This window comes from Staurois parvus, unplaced genomic scaffold (assembly GCF_062004578.1).
Source record: "Staurois parvus isolate SC_StPar_1 unplaced genomic scaffold, SC_StPar_1.0 ptg000090l, whole genome shotgun sequence".
Taxonomy (NCBI): Eukaryota; Metazoa; Chordata; class Amphibia; order Anura; family Ranidae; genus Staurois; species Staurois parvus.
The window spans coordinates 2,034,779-2,050,319 of NW_028317886.1; the positions used below are offsets into that span (position 1 = coordinate 2,034,779).

The following is a 15,541-nucleotide window of genomic DNA, read 5'->3' on the forward strand; positions in this document are numbered from 1 at the left end:
ACCCATGCAGGCACAGGGAGAACGTGAAAACTCCAGGGAGGTGGTGCCATTGTTGGGATTTGAACCAATTACCATAGTACTGCCAGGCAGAAGTGCTAACCATTTAGCCTTTGTGCTGCCCAATTATGATTAGATATTTTATATCTGTGTAAAACATCTTAATATTTGTGCAAACGTTGTTATAAAGTGCTATGCAAGTTCACAAACACATTTGAGTGTAAGCAAGGGTGACACATGCTGTGCTAACTTCTTCCCAGCAAAGAAGTATAAACACTCATGTTCTTGTGTGCCTTGGCCCCTTTAAAATGCTCAATCAACGGACTAATTGGAGCTCTTTTATAAATACGGTCTTGATGCACTTTAGAAGACACTCTCCAAACTCTTGGTTATTTCTATGCAATGTCCTCCTCTCTACCAGTGGGTACTCTCCTCTCCTTAACTACCAGAAATTCTGGGAACCCATCACAGCCTCAATGGTGCTCAATTATGCCCGAAGGGAGACACCGATCAGGAAGACTTCATCGTTTACCAACAAATTGTTTAAAAATACAACAGTATACACATTAGAATGTTTTGACCTGGCACTTGGAATGATCAGCCTGCTGTACTACTAGGAAACACCACTAGTCTGCTATCCACAGGAGAAGTAAACTTTGAAATCTTCGTCCTAGTCTGTGTCTCCCCTTTGGGCATAATTAAAGCTGTGGTGGTTTCCCTACAGTTCTGGTGGTTAAGGAGAGGAGAGGGCCCGCCGGTGGAGAGGGAATTGTATAGCAATATCCAAGAGAGTTCTGTGAAGTTCTAGTGGTTAAGGAAAGGAGAGGACCCACTGGTGGAGAGGAGGAGGTTGCATAGCAGATAACCAAGAGAGTGTGAAGAGTGCTTTCTAAAGCCCATCAAGACCCTCTTATTTATATAAGGGGTCAATTCAGGCTAGTGAGTGAACATTTTAAAGGGGTGCTGCTTCCCACTCCTTAGAATAAATTACATTTTGATGTATTGGAGGTACCTCTTTGAGCAGTAGCTGGTTTCATTTAGCTACATCTCCTAAGAAAGATTATATTTGAGCACAGGTGTGTTTGTATATCTATTTTTAAAATGTACTTTAATTAAACGTAAGCACAAATCTGGTCAAATAGATTTTTCAGCAATCAAAAGAGTCATACACTGAATGTTTTGGTTGTATAATTTCAAAGACTCAAGACAGGTTGTAGTTGTAGTGCCCAGCAATAAACAATTACCTTGAAGTTGGGCAAATTGCATTGTATAATATATGCCAAGTTATAATGTCCTAGGGCAATGGGCCAGAGTTCTAAGTGCTGATAAGGCAAGCAGTATCCTATAGACATACTGTATTACCTGCTTAATTTTCATGTTGTGATTGATTAGTCCTCTTACATTTATCTGATACAGTGCTAAACTTCGTAAGTCTCAAAACTGCTGACACCTTTATTGGAATATGCATGTTTTATAGGAATTCAAGTCCTGAGGTTTGTTGCTAAGCTGTAGCCCTTTTAAAATGTGTTTTCTGCACATTCTGTCCCTCCCTCTCTACTTCTTTCTGTCTCTTGCTACTAGCGTTGCCAGCTTTTCTCTTTTAATTATTGACGTACTTAGAGGAAGCCTGCGTTGAGAGAAATATGTAGGCTACTATTATTGATCTCTACTTAAAATGATAGCTGTCCGCATGTCTTGATTTTTCAATGGCTTACAAGTAACTGGACCACAAAATGTATACAGACAACTTGATATGAATTCTTTTGTGATATTTTTTACAATACGTTTTTTTTTAGGTTTACCAATCTGTTCCACCCCTGCTGTCAGGAAGGATGAGGGTTGCTGACTTTTTAGTTGGTGAACCAGGAGCTTTGCTGGCTCATGTCCTCACAGCTCATACGCTATAGTATATGTTGCAGATGGAGGCAGAAAATTGAGCCCAATATCAGCCAGAATGTTTTACAAGGTGAATAAATTAAACAGTCTGTACTATAATATATAAATAAAGGCAGGCAAATAATTATGACAGCAGATCTTGAAGCTTTCCATCCAGACTGGTAGACAGAAAATGGCATTCGGAAATATGTACAAACAAGTGGCAACCACCCCAACCTATAACTGGCCTTTGCAGCAAGGTTCACATAGAAGAGCAATGCACATCACAAACAAACAAAGGATTTCCCAGGACACTTACAAGCCAGCCTGCAAAACAACCAAATTGGCCATGTCTAACCGTTTATGTTAAAAGCAAAGGGTCTTGTTTGCATACATTTTCAAATATGTGCATAAGATGCAGTGCCCACGCCAAGGGACCTCTGTATATGCTGCTGTCCTAACTCTAAATTTCTAGAGCCTCCATAGTAGGAGCACATTTAAGAATAGATAGATTAAGGGCAAGTATGCCTGGAGGGAGACCACCCTTCCTTAAAGTCACAGGAATGCACGTGACACACACAGCAAGAACACATTGACAGCAAAAGCATCCCGGCACCCAATTTGTCCAACTATACATAAAAGAGGCAACCACCCCATCCTATAACTGGCCTTTGCAGCAAGGTGCACATGGAAGGGCAATGCACATCACAAACAAGCAAAGGATTTCCCAGCACACTTACCAGCCAGCCTGCAGAACAACCAAATTTGCCCTGTCTACGTTTACGTTAAAAACCCCCTGCTTTAAAACATGAATGGTTTGACAGGGCCTATTCAGTTGTATTGCAGGCTGGCTGGTAAGTGTGCTGGGAAATCCTCTGTTTGTTCATTTAAAAATATGACCACATTTGAGTGCCAATGATTTTAATTTTTAGAAAATATTTTATTAACATGCATGCATAAACCAGCCAGGAATGCATGTTTATTTCTCTGAGAGGAAGAGAGTGAGCTTAAATGCTAGTCCCTAGCCTGACCTTGGGATAAGCAATAGCTATTGTTGAAACTATGCAAAACTAAAGGTTGCTAATTTCCCAGAGGAGCACATGACCAAAGGTGTTTGCTGCCATCTGCTGGCCAGATTGGGTGGTGACCATGATCTGATGTGTACAAGCAGCTTTAGGATGACTATACATGGGCAGACCTCTCAATTATTATTCCCCTGGCTGTTATGATCAATGAGCAAATTATGACTTTTCTCCAGAATTGCAAAGTTTCCTTTTGGACATTTGAGATGATGCAGAAACATTTTCTATTTCCTGCTCTTTGAATAAAAAAGCACAATTCATTACAGGCATGGCGTTCTATATTTTTTCCATAACATTAGTCGTTAGCTGTTACCAGTACCGCTCAATCACTATCAATATCAGATAGAATGCTATTCTTTTTTAGCCTAACTCAAACATCAAGTACACTGTGAATGTTCTATGTGGAACTTTACCCAAAACCTGGCCATAGATAGATGGAAATTCTGCTGATTCAGCAGAAACCCGCTGACTTTTGATCCACTTATGGCCGTTCTCACTCAAGAGAAGTCAATCTAACGATCGACATCTGTTGAACAATTAGTAACAGAGGAGTCCCCGCTGTCAGAATACAATAGTACAGTGGGGAAGATTCCTCCGTCCACCTCACTTTTGCAGATGGGGGCATCCATCCATTTTTTTTCCCATACAGAAGATTCAATAGTTTTATTACAGAGCTTTGAGTCAAACGTTTGACCTATGAGTCTGATCTGTCCAACTTCTTTCACATGTGGTGGTGGAGGAAATAAGTTACTTTAACCATATATTAACAGTTTCATTAGGGTTTCAACCATCATAGGAAATTACTTTGTTAATCTCACATAGGCCCTAATGTTATATTACTTTAATCTATTAAATGTAATAATAATTGCATTCATATAAGCCTTAATGTAATAATATAATTCCAAGGTTGTTTGCAGTATTTATTAATATGAGGCTATCATTAAAATAATACCTGGTGATGCTGCCAGGCTGATGAAGACTATAAGCGGCCGTATCATCACATTTCATGGACATGATCTGCCGTGTTACTAACAGAAGCCGTTACTAAGCAATAATGTGCAGATAGTGCTGCAACGAGTACATGTAGACAGGAAGTAGCTAGAAAAGATCAGCAGTGCCAAGGTGCGCAAAAGGTATTTAAAGGCATTATTTTAAACGTTTTGCATAGAGTGGAGTGAGATTAGAACACCCCTCAGTTTTTATTGCTGTCTATGTTCCCATTAGAGAGATTCACCTTCTCTGTTTGTCCTGTTTACCGGTATCATGGAAAGTGACAGTAAAGGAAAATCCCAAATTTTGGGCTGACATTGAAACAAGAATAGAGGAGAAATCTTCCAATGCAGACCCTAGTTCTGGTGACCCTGGGATTCCCTCACTTTGAAGGAATTTCTCTTCACTTCATGTTTTGGCTATGGGGCAGGAAGTGGAGGGAAATCTCCCCAATAGGACAGAGATGGCAAAAAAAAAATTGGACAGGGGCTATAACCCTCTTTTTATCTATCCAAATTGAAATAAATAAAAAAGTCAATTGTTTATGATACACTGTACTTTATCAAACCCGGTGTATCCAGTTACTGCTTAAACCTGCGTTAATCTGACTGAAAAAGGGGAATGCCAGTATGAAAAAGAGTCAATTTAGACATTTCATGTTTGATTGTAAAGCATCTTTATTATGCTTTTAATGCATTTCATGTAACTGGTTACACCATATACAACAGAGTTCATTGGCGCCCTAGGATTCCTCTGGTGGCTGCTGGGGGTTCCTTGAGCAATCAGAAATGTATGCCTCTTAGAATTGTTACCACTGGCAACAATCAGCAATGATCTTTTTTAGCTACCTGTAAGCGAGAGAATTCTTCCAGGCAATCCCCAATGTAAGAACCATTCTTCCTACTATCCACCAACATTAGAAGCAATCTTCCCACTGACCCCCAATAAAAGGAGCCTTGTTCTGAGTACACTGACTTCCCGGTGTAGTAGGAGTCTTCTCCTACTGATCACCAATGCAAGGTATAAAATCTCTCAGTGCCCACTAATGAAAGAGGACCTTTCTCCACAGACCACCAAATAAAAGGGACATATTGCTGACCACAATATAAGAGTTTTTACAGTTTGAGTTTCTTTTTTGGCCGTTATTATTGTTTATATGATTTTAGTATTAGTATTGTAGGTAACTGTCAAAAAAAGTGGGTGTCAAACATGCACAGTTAGCCACATTCCCTATTCTTCCTTCTTCCTTTTATTTTTATATTTCAACTAACTGTTCATGCTAAGGCACCATATGGTATAGCTATAGTAACTGAGACCTGAAAGTTATTTCCAAGGGTCCCTTCTCGTAAAAAGGTTGAGTAAGACTGCTCTACCCACTTCCCGCCTGTAGGACGTCATATGACGTCCCGTACATTTAGTGGTTATACCAGGATGATGTCTGCAGCTACAGGAATCATCCAGGTATTGTTTTTTAGGGCTGTCAATTCTCTGTAATGTAAAAGCCACCCTAGTGGCTAATTAGACCCTGGATTTTTTTACAAGCGTCGGGAGGGGGCGCCCTCCCTCCAGTACCTCTCTGGGCTCTCCTGACCCAACGAGGAGCCTGGCACTGAAGCCCGGCACTGATAAAAAAAATGTTGATCGCATCACACATGTGAGGTATCACGAAAACCATTAGAGCAAAAGCAATAATTCTAACACCAGACCTCCTAACTCTAAATTAGTTACCTGCAAAGGCTTTTAAAGCATCGCCTACAGAGATTGTTAGTTACTGTAGTTTGCCATGGTTCCACAGGCGTACGCAATTTTAAAGTGTGACATTTTAGGTATCTATTTACTCTGCGTAACATCATCTTTTATATTTTACAAAAAATGGATATTATATTGTGTTTGTGTGTGCTAAGATTCATTAAAGTGTTTTCCAAAACATTTGCGTTTAAAAAACCTCTGCGCAAATACCGGGTGACATAAAAAAAATTGCAACACCCACCATTATATATACAGTATATATGGGGGTTCTTAGAAATTTTCTAGCAAAAAAAATCATGATTTTTACATGTGGGAAAGAAATATCAGAAGTGGCCCGGTAGGGAAGTAGATACAGTATTTATAATCATTTCTATTACAATCCTCAATATTTTCTAATGGTCCCCTTACACATATAAAAGCTTTAAGAATCATGTCTAGAATTTACGTGCCGTATATCTATGCTCCATATAGCATTTTTGTTTTCAGTTTATTAAATTAGGCTACAAAAGCTTTGATTCAATGACGTACCTTATTGTATTTAATAACTTTAGATAAAAAAAAACCACTTTCGCTTTTTACTGAAGGCAGACAAACACCTTTACCCTGCAATCCTTATGTTGCTTTTATTAAAGTTAAGAATTATAATCAGGTAAATTGTACCTTGTTTTTGTAACATCTTCTGCAGAATAACAAATGCTTGGATTACCTTTGTGGCACTCTTGCACATTGTAAAACAAGTATTTTGAAGTAGAAAATGTTAAGTGCTGCATACTTAAAAGCTCATGTTAAAGTTATTTTTAAAAATAGAAGACTAATATTCTTTAATATATTTGTCATGATGAAAAAGCATTAGAAAAGCAGGCTGGAACCCCTGGAGCAAGGAACATCTTAGTCATTGCAAAGCTTTGCTCCTCTATCACTCTTTAGAACCGTGCATGAAGGATTCATCAGGCTTCCAGGCAGCAAACAGACTATGATCCTAAACTTCACATATATTGGAAGCTTTGATGACTGATGAAAATTGTCTGTGGGAAATCACCAAAAAGATTCAAAGTAGCATTAGGACTCCTGGCACAAGTAGATGAGAGCAGTAAATTTCTTCAGCTCTTGCTAAATCACACCAATAGTAAAAGCCTACATAAGTCTGGTTTTACAATTCAGACTTACACCCAACCTTAACTGTGAACCCTGCAATTCTTCCTGCAACCTGCTTTTGAATCCCATAGTACTCTTAAACTGATTTGATCGGTGAACCCAATATAATCAACTCTAGCCAAAACTTTTGCTTTTCTTAGACATACAGTAAAGGACATAGCAATATCATATCAGGATCATTCTGTGTTCAAGGACCCAGTGGACAAAAGATTAGAGGACCTCTTTAAGGCCCTTCTTTCCTTTTCAGGCGCTGCTATGCAACTAGTTGTTGTTTCTATGGCAGTTTCCACGACTCTTGCTATCTGCACATGGTCCTAGCTCTTTCTTATCAGAACGTCTATTCACCATCCACTAGAGTTCTAACCTGTGTCCTTATGCTGCTGCTTGAACAGCTTGGCAGATACGCTTCTCCAGATCTCCAGGACTAGCCTCCTCTTTGTCCATACACAGAGGAATTTTTTGGTCCAAATGTTGGTTAACATGACTCCCATGAAAGAAACAGTTTGAGCACCTACTTTTTGATGGAGAATGTCTCTATTGTTTCTCCTTGGATAAGTACATTAAAGAGATGACAAGGGGTAAGAATACACTTCTTCCCCCAGAAAAAGAAGGTTCGGGTTTCTACAGCCTTACGTTTTGATCTAAGGCTATGGAAATGTACAGGCAATCATTTCCAAGTCTAAGCCTGGAAAAAAACCTTCACCGGAAGACATGGTCCTTCAAGCAAGGAAAGTCATGCTCCAAACATTCTTCTCAAAGATAGATTAGAACCACATGTGGGGGCTGTTTATCAACCCTTTGGCCTTCTGGTCCCTGGAAATATCAGACATTTGGATCTAGAATGTAATTTCCAGGGGATTCAAGTCATGCCTCTGAAAGGGAAGCAAACTTGATCCTGTCTTGGGGAGAACTGCTTGTTCCTGCCCTGTCCACATCTCAGGTGTAAGAAACTGTCGAGAACATTTTCTCAGTCTTCAGCTCCTGGATCTCTGAAAATGGGCTCACCATCCAGTGATGTTCCAAGCCCTCTATTGCAGATGGAGGACACCATACATGGATCTTCTGATGTCCAGATTCAGCAACAAATAAGACAGATTTGTTGCCAGGTCTAGGGACCCTAAGGCCACAATGAATGCTCTGGTGACTGCCTGGGATCAGTTCCTCCGGATCTCTTCAGCTTCTGCTTTGTCTTCTCCACGGGGCATTCCAGTTATTCTCATCACACACTGAACTAGCCAAGAAAGATGTGGTACTTGGAAATACACAGACTTTTGTCAGCCTGTCCTTTCCAGATCATCCTGACATTCTGTCCCAGGATTGGGTACACTATCCTGTTTCTCTGTTGCTGGCTCTGTTGCATGGCTATTGAAGCCCAAGTTGTAAGGGACAGATGCCTATTGGATTCGGTCATCCCTACCTTCTTAATGACTAAGAAGTTGACTTCTTGCAAAGTCTACCATTACCTTGGTGTGTGGTACAAGATAGGATCTTTGAAAAACTCTGAGGGTTGCATCCTGTCCTTCCTTCAGTCTGTTCTATATCAATGTATGACCTTGAATATCATCAAGGGCAAATCTCAGCCTTAATGTGCTATTACAGAGACTGTTGACTTCTTATTCCTTACTTAAAGTGTTACTAAACCCACAACAGTAAAAATCAATCTGTATATGCAGTAAAGCATGCTTGTTATACTCACTGTGGAACCTAATGAGTTAATCCTCTGCTCTGCATTGTGTAAAAACACTGTTTGATCCTGATCTTCCCCTTCTTCCAGTGTCCTCGTCTTATCTCCTAATAAGACATATATGTGGGGTCCATCTGCACATGCTCAGTTTGGTGTGTATTGCTAGAACGTTTTTTTTTTTCTTGGGAGGGTGATTGTGATCAGCACAGGGCCAATCAGCACTGTCCAGACAGAGGTCAGGGGTTCTGCATCCTCCTAGAGCAGAATGAAAACTTTTCCCACAAACTTTAACATGTGCTCGGCTGGACACTGATAGAAGTCACAAGACTGCTCTAACTGCTGATGAGAAAAGGTATTTAGCGATTTAAATTTGCTAAAATAATTTCACTTCCAAGTTCTGTGTACTGTGGGAGACCAGATATAGTGAATGCAGGGTCCTGGGTTTAGTAACACTTTAAGACATTTGTGCAGAGTATCGCACACATCTCTTTCCCTGACATTCCCCTGTAAGTCCATGGTACCCTAATTGGTTCTTTCGGTCTTTTAGTGGCCACCCTTCCAACATATTAAGAATATTCCCTTATCTGACCTTTTTCTCAAAGTGGAATTTTTTTCAGCTCCGCACAAAGGGTCTCTGAGTTAGTGGTCTTATCCTGTAAATAGCTCTTCCTAGTATTACACAAAAACAAGATTGTCCTGAGGTATAAAGCCTTTTTCTTCTTACGGTGGTTTCTTCCTTTCATGTCAACCAAAATATTGTCCTTCCCTCCTTATGTCCTGCTGCAAAACATCCCAAAGAATTGTGTTTCCACTGTCTTGACATGGCACATGCTTTGAGAACCTACCTCTCAGTCACTACTTGACTTAGGCAATATAATTCCCTCTTTGTGCTTCCTAAGGGTGCCCACAAGGGACTCCCTGTTTCTTGCTCCTCTATAGCTGGATTTGAGTCCATGGTCTAAAACAGGTGTTTTCAGACTTTCTAAGCAAAGGCCAAATTGCTGTCCTTCAGACTTTAGGGGGACTGGACTGTGACCAATGGGATTAGAAAATGCACCAGCATCAGTGGAAGAAAACAATGCCCCAGGCTTGGTGGTTAGTGGGAGTAATAAAACTACATAGCACCTGTGGTCAGTAGGAGGAGGAATAGTGCTCCATCACTGGGAATAGTGGGAGCAAGAGTACACTATTGTTGGTGTCAGTAGGACAAATGCCCCATCGTTGATGTCAGTGTGAAGGATAGTGCCCCGCTGTTGGTTTCAGTGAAGCAAATGGTGCCTCAACAATGGTGTGGGAAGAACAGTGCTTCATTTCAATGAGTGGAACCATGGGTTAGGTAACTGCAAGCAGGATGCCACATCTGGTCCGCAGGTCACAGGTTCCTCCTAATGAGCACTCTGCAAGATCTGTTAGTGCTTCATGTGTGTTTCCACATCTGTTTCCCAGATTTGCAATGCTGACACCTGGTCTTTGTTTCACAATTGTTAGGTTTTAACAGGTGAATGTTCAGGCCTCTTATGATTGCAGTTTTGGGTGTAAGGTGCGACAACCTGCTCTCTGAATGTCTCAAGCCCTTCTGGAGCTGTTTTATGATGTGGGCATGTTGGCATTTGTTGACCACTCCTAAGTTGGACTGCTTTTGAATGTTTAATGGCTAAAGGCTAAAGATCATGTGTTCTGCACTGTACAACTAAGAAAATAGGATTTTTGACTTTTCAGTAAAATGTGTTTCCTGGAGTACAGTATAGGACTTGGGCCCCTCCTCTCTGTTATTTATTATCTCCTTATTGCTTTCTACAAAACCAAAGTTACTTGACAGTAAGAGTGGGAGGAATTATATAGAGGATGTCTCTTCTTTTTTAGCCTGTGTCCAGTCATCTGAAAATAGCTACAAAGGTGGCATACTAAACAACAGGGTCATAGCAGATTTTTGCTAACAGTGGGAGAGGCTTAGAATTAGAGCCTACTCACTGCGTACATGGTAACATATGCAGCTGTCCTTGTACCCACAAAATATGCTTTAATCATGATCTAATTTAAATATGTTACAACAAGGGTCTACAAACCACAGAACAATTGTTTGTAAAAAATACAATTTTTCCATTCTCTACTTTTTTTGCACATGGCCTGTATGCAGGCTGAACAAGACTTTCTTTAATATAGCCAGTGACCACTTAGCAGCTAGCAACTATTGTAAAATATAGCATAAAGACACAGACACAGATAGGTGAGCTCAGATGCTACCTTGGTCACTTACCCTAGGACATGAGGTGAAGCTGACTTCAATCATCCAATCATTTTTGAGTAAATATGTTTTTATATATATATATATATATATATATATATATATATATATTTTCCCAGCACATGATTGGGTATTCATTCAAAATAAATCATATCTTAGTCTCACTACATTCTCTAAACTAAGTGAAAATTTACTTTGCAAAGTAAAAATTAATTTTGTAAAGTGGTCATGTTTTTCTTTAGTAAATTGACTTGATTATTTTCCCCATTAATGTATGTACAGGGGTGGACTGACAACTCATGGGGCCCCCAGGCAATAGGGGATCATGGGGCCCCTATGTCCTTGCCCAAACTAAAAAAAGCCTATGAAAAAGGTATCAGGGCATCTCATGGGGCCCTTTACTGACCCCGGGCCCTCAGGCAGTGCCCGAGTTTCCAAATGGTCAGTCCGCCCCTGTGTATGTATGACGCTTGATGCCACACAGCAAGGAAAAGACTGGGCTATGTGGCCTTTCATTAAATGAAGCTTGAAATGGTCACTTTATCTCTCATCACTTGCTATTTCATCTTAAAATATGAAATACATCTCTAAATAAAGAAAGATGTGTGCACAGAAAATTGCTGGAACTGTAATGAGTATGGGTACTATATTACTCATCTCTGCTGAGTCACACACAGATTTAGGATTCTGAACTGGGAATTACATTTTTCATAGTTTCTGCTGATCTCACAGAGAGCTCCAGTGGAGCACAGTCAGCATGCCGCTGCAAGGAGATGCACTTAATGATGAGTCAACATTTGTACCAGTTCTTGATAAGTTCATGCTGCCATGTATTAAGGTAGTGTTACAAGACATTGCATAAGCTACTGTATGTGTTCAAACAGTTTTGTTTCAGAAAAAGCCACAGGACTTCTAAAACATTATAATCATAAAAATGTTTGACCTCAAATACTATTCTTTGCACTCTGTACTTGCCCTTCCGCAGCATCTTTATACCCACACCAAATCTATATACTCCTTTCTCAATGCAGCTCCAGGATCAGCTCCCACCTCCCACCTAACATAATGGGGTTGATTTACTAAAGGCAAATAGGCTGTGCACTGTAAGTGCACTGAAAGTGCAGTTGCTCTAGATCTGAGGGGAACATGCAAGGGAAATAAAAAACAGCATTTTTGCATGCACATAGTTGGATGAAAGAAATCAGCAGAGCTTTGCCTCATTTCAGAGCATCCCCTTGGTTATAAAGCAACTACACTTGCAGTGCACAGTATACCTTTAGTACATCAAACCCATTCTGTCCCAGTCTCTCAGTTTCCAAAGATCCACCTTCTCTACCTTCCTGCCTTCCTTATCATTTACATTCAACACACTGTACTAGCACTTTCATGCTTAAACCTACCAGTTCCCCAGCATTTTCATGCATAAACCTACCAGTTCCCCAGCATTTTCATGCTTAAACCTACCAGTTCCCCATCATTTTCATGCTTAAACCTACCAGTTCCCCAGCATTTTCATGCATAAACCTACCAGTTCCCCAGCATTTTCATGCTTAAACCTACCAGTTCCCCAGCATTTTCATGCCTAAACCTACCAGTTCCCATGCATTTTCATGCTTAAACCTACCAGTTCCACCGGAATTTTCATGCCTAAACCTACCAGTTCCCCAGCATTTTCATGCTTAAACCTACCAGTTCCCCATCATTTTCATGCTTAAACCTACCAGTTCCCCAGCATTTTCATGCTTAAACCTACCAGTTCCCCAGCATTTTCAAATTCATTTTTCAGCACATCCTTGTGCTTAACCCTCATGCCCTCCCCAGTGTCTCCATGTTTAGTTCAATTCATTGCCCAATATATTCAAACTCTTTCTTCATGCTTTCTGCAGAGTGCTGAGTAACATTTAAAATGTCCTTGTCCAGACTAAATCTGGTAGACACTATCAGTTTTTTCTTGTTCAACTTAGCTGTCTTAACAAAAAGAAAACTGAAGAGCTCGGGAGGAGCTCATTGTACTGACTATGTTTGTACAGCAACCTCCTTACTGAGCTAGAACACACCGATTAGCGTTCACAGCCATTGGCTTCTAGCACCGATTGGATGCTGGTTTTCCAGCATGCTTGTTCGACAAAAGCCAGCTGTTCATCTGGCTTCTGTTGGACAGGCTGGTGTACACACAGGATGAGTGTAGAATGGTTTCTGTTGAACCGGCCAATACCAGCAGATATTTGGCCTGTGTGTATGGGGCTTTAGGGTATAGGCCACCTCTATCAGGTACCTATCAAGCTTTCTAATTTAGCTGTTGCCTCTGTCCTACAGATGGATGTTCTGAGTCAGTGTTGGACCTTTATACCCCCTTATCTACTAAAGTAGTCAGTCAACTCTGTTAGGGAATACCCATGTTACAAATAGAATACCAGGCACTGCCTGTGTTAGACAGACTTTTCAAGTTATTGGTTTAATAAAGGCAAACAGACAGTTCGCTTTGCAAGGCTACTTTGCCTTTAGCTTAATCAAATAATTCCCAATAACATTCAAAATAAAAAAAAATAAAAAAATAAACATTTTTTTCCCTGCACATGAATGGGTGATGGAAGTTGGTAGAGCTTCACCTTATTCACTAAGCTAAGGAAAGAATCTCTTGCATAATGCAGATTCCCAAACAGCCTATTTGCCTTTAGTAAATCAACACTTGGAAAGCGGTTCAGGAAAGGTAATATTTGTATGTAATTTATATAATACTGTATAAATAAATAGCTGTGTATATCAAGTATATAAAGAAGAGAATATATTGTCAGGTGGTATATTATGTTGGTATTATCATGTCAGTCTACTAAGGAGCCTGTCATAAATAGCTTATATGTACCTCTCATATCAAACACGATATGTAAGAAGGGGAAACCAATTGCGGAAACATGATTAAACATGGAGATAATTACATTTAATAAATACTTTGGATACCATATGATTAATAGCACAATAATAGAATAAAGTGGCACCTATATAGTAAATCGCAAAGCAGTGCATTTATAAATAAAGTAGAAAGATTTAGCTGTGTAGCTTTTACACAATATGTACTGTACACAAGGTTTATAATTACCAGAAATATTAGTTTGTTAAATAAATGTTTGCAAAAAGCCAAAAATAGTAAAGTGATCTGTTCAAATAAGTGGTGCAAGAAAGAAAAGTGTAGTGCATAAATTGTACCAACATTGTAATGAAGTGCCATAATTTAATGTAAGCACTTTTAGACCCCGTGGAGGAACTAGCAACTATTGGCATCCATTCAAGTGTGTTACTGCAGCAGTAACATATTTTTAGGGGTTAGGTTTGGGCATAGGATAGGTTAGTGTTAGGATTAGGTGTCAAATGTTAATATTAAGGTTTTGGCTTAGGGGGTTAAGGGTTTAGGTTTACCGTAGGTTGTAGGTTTAGTTAAAATGGTATTAAACCCAAAAACAAAAATGTATTAAGAGTTGGTTCACACATGTGCGCTGCAGATTGAAGTTCAGATTTCACAGCTAATTGACACAGTAGTTGTTCAGCGGTTCATGTCAGGTTTACATCAGGTTCAGAACAGGTTAGGGTCAAGATCTTATCCTGTTCCCACATGTGTGGTTTAGAAATGGTTCCTACAGAAATCAATAGTCTGTAATCTGCACCTGAACCTGAAGGCACGGCTCAGAAATTGTACATGACTCATTTTTAAACTGCACTGAATCTGCTCCGCCAGTGCACTGGACATATGTGACCAGGCACCATAGGAAGCAATGTTATTTCACGTCATGAGGATTGGATGCTGTTCAAACCTCATCCAATCCACATATATGTGAACCGGGACTTAATTACAGCTCATCAATTCTTACATGTGGTGGCTGGAATTGTTGGGTTTTTTTAGGCTTTTTTTCTTTTATTCCTTTCCTAGCAATCCACGTAGTAAATCTGGTATTTTTCAACTTACTTTAATATACCGCGTTGTTCAAAAAGAGTAGTAGTTAGAGGGTTGAGACAAACCATTTAACACTGACAGGATGCTTAAAATGGTCAACTTTTGTTAATTTATGTAACTCTTCCCAAAAGAAAAAAACTGTTTGCTATAACTGCTTATAAAGTGTTCATCAAGCTCATCTAAATCTGCTAGTCTGATGCTACTCTCTAGTCTAACCTCTCCCCAGACTAGCAATGCTGTTCACCAAAGGTGTTTGCTTTGCTACTTCATCCAGAATGCAGAGACTCTTAGACAGAAAATTATTTACTAAAACTGGAGAGTGCAAAATCTGGTGCTACTCTGCATAGAAACCAATCAGCTTCCAGGGTTTAGGCTCAGTTTCCACAATTGTGGTGAATGGGCTGCTGTGCCTGCATTTCCAGCACAAAAAAAGGTGCATGCACATTTTTAAAAACACAACCACAGGGAAACCGCATGGTCTTTTTGACCATGCAGTTTCCCTGTGGTTCCCGTACCCGCAATTACACTGTGAACTGATATGCATGGGGCTGTCATTCAGAATGAATGGCAACCCTGCATGTCTCTTAAGAGCGGCAAGATTCTGCTGCGGGTGGCTACTGGTGCAGAAACAGATGCGATACCCGCATCTGCACCAACCCGCTAAGTGTGAACCAAGCCTTATTGCCAAAGCTTGCTTGAACAAGCTGAAGTTGAAAGCTGATTGGCTACCTTGCACATCTGTTCCTGATTCTGAAAGCACCACATTTAGTAAATCCATCCCTAAGTGTGTTACTGGTTGGATCATCAGGTGAAATGAA

General features: G+C 40.0%; 1 protein-coding gene across 3 annotated transcripts in view; it reads left to right on the top strand.

The window, feature by feature from the left end:
* SPOCK3 (SPARC (osteonectin), cwcv and kazal like domains proteoglycan 3) overlaps window positions 1–15,541 on the top strand; it is a 526,000-nt gene that overhangs the window by 201,345 nt on the left and 309,114 nt on the right. The gene's annotated exons all lie outside the window — the stretch shown is intronic.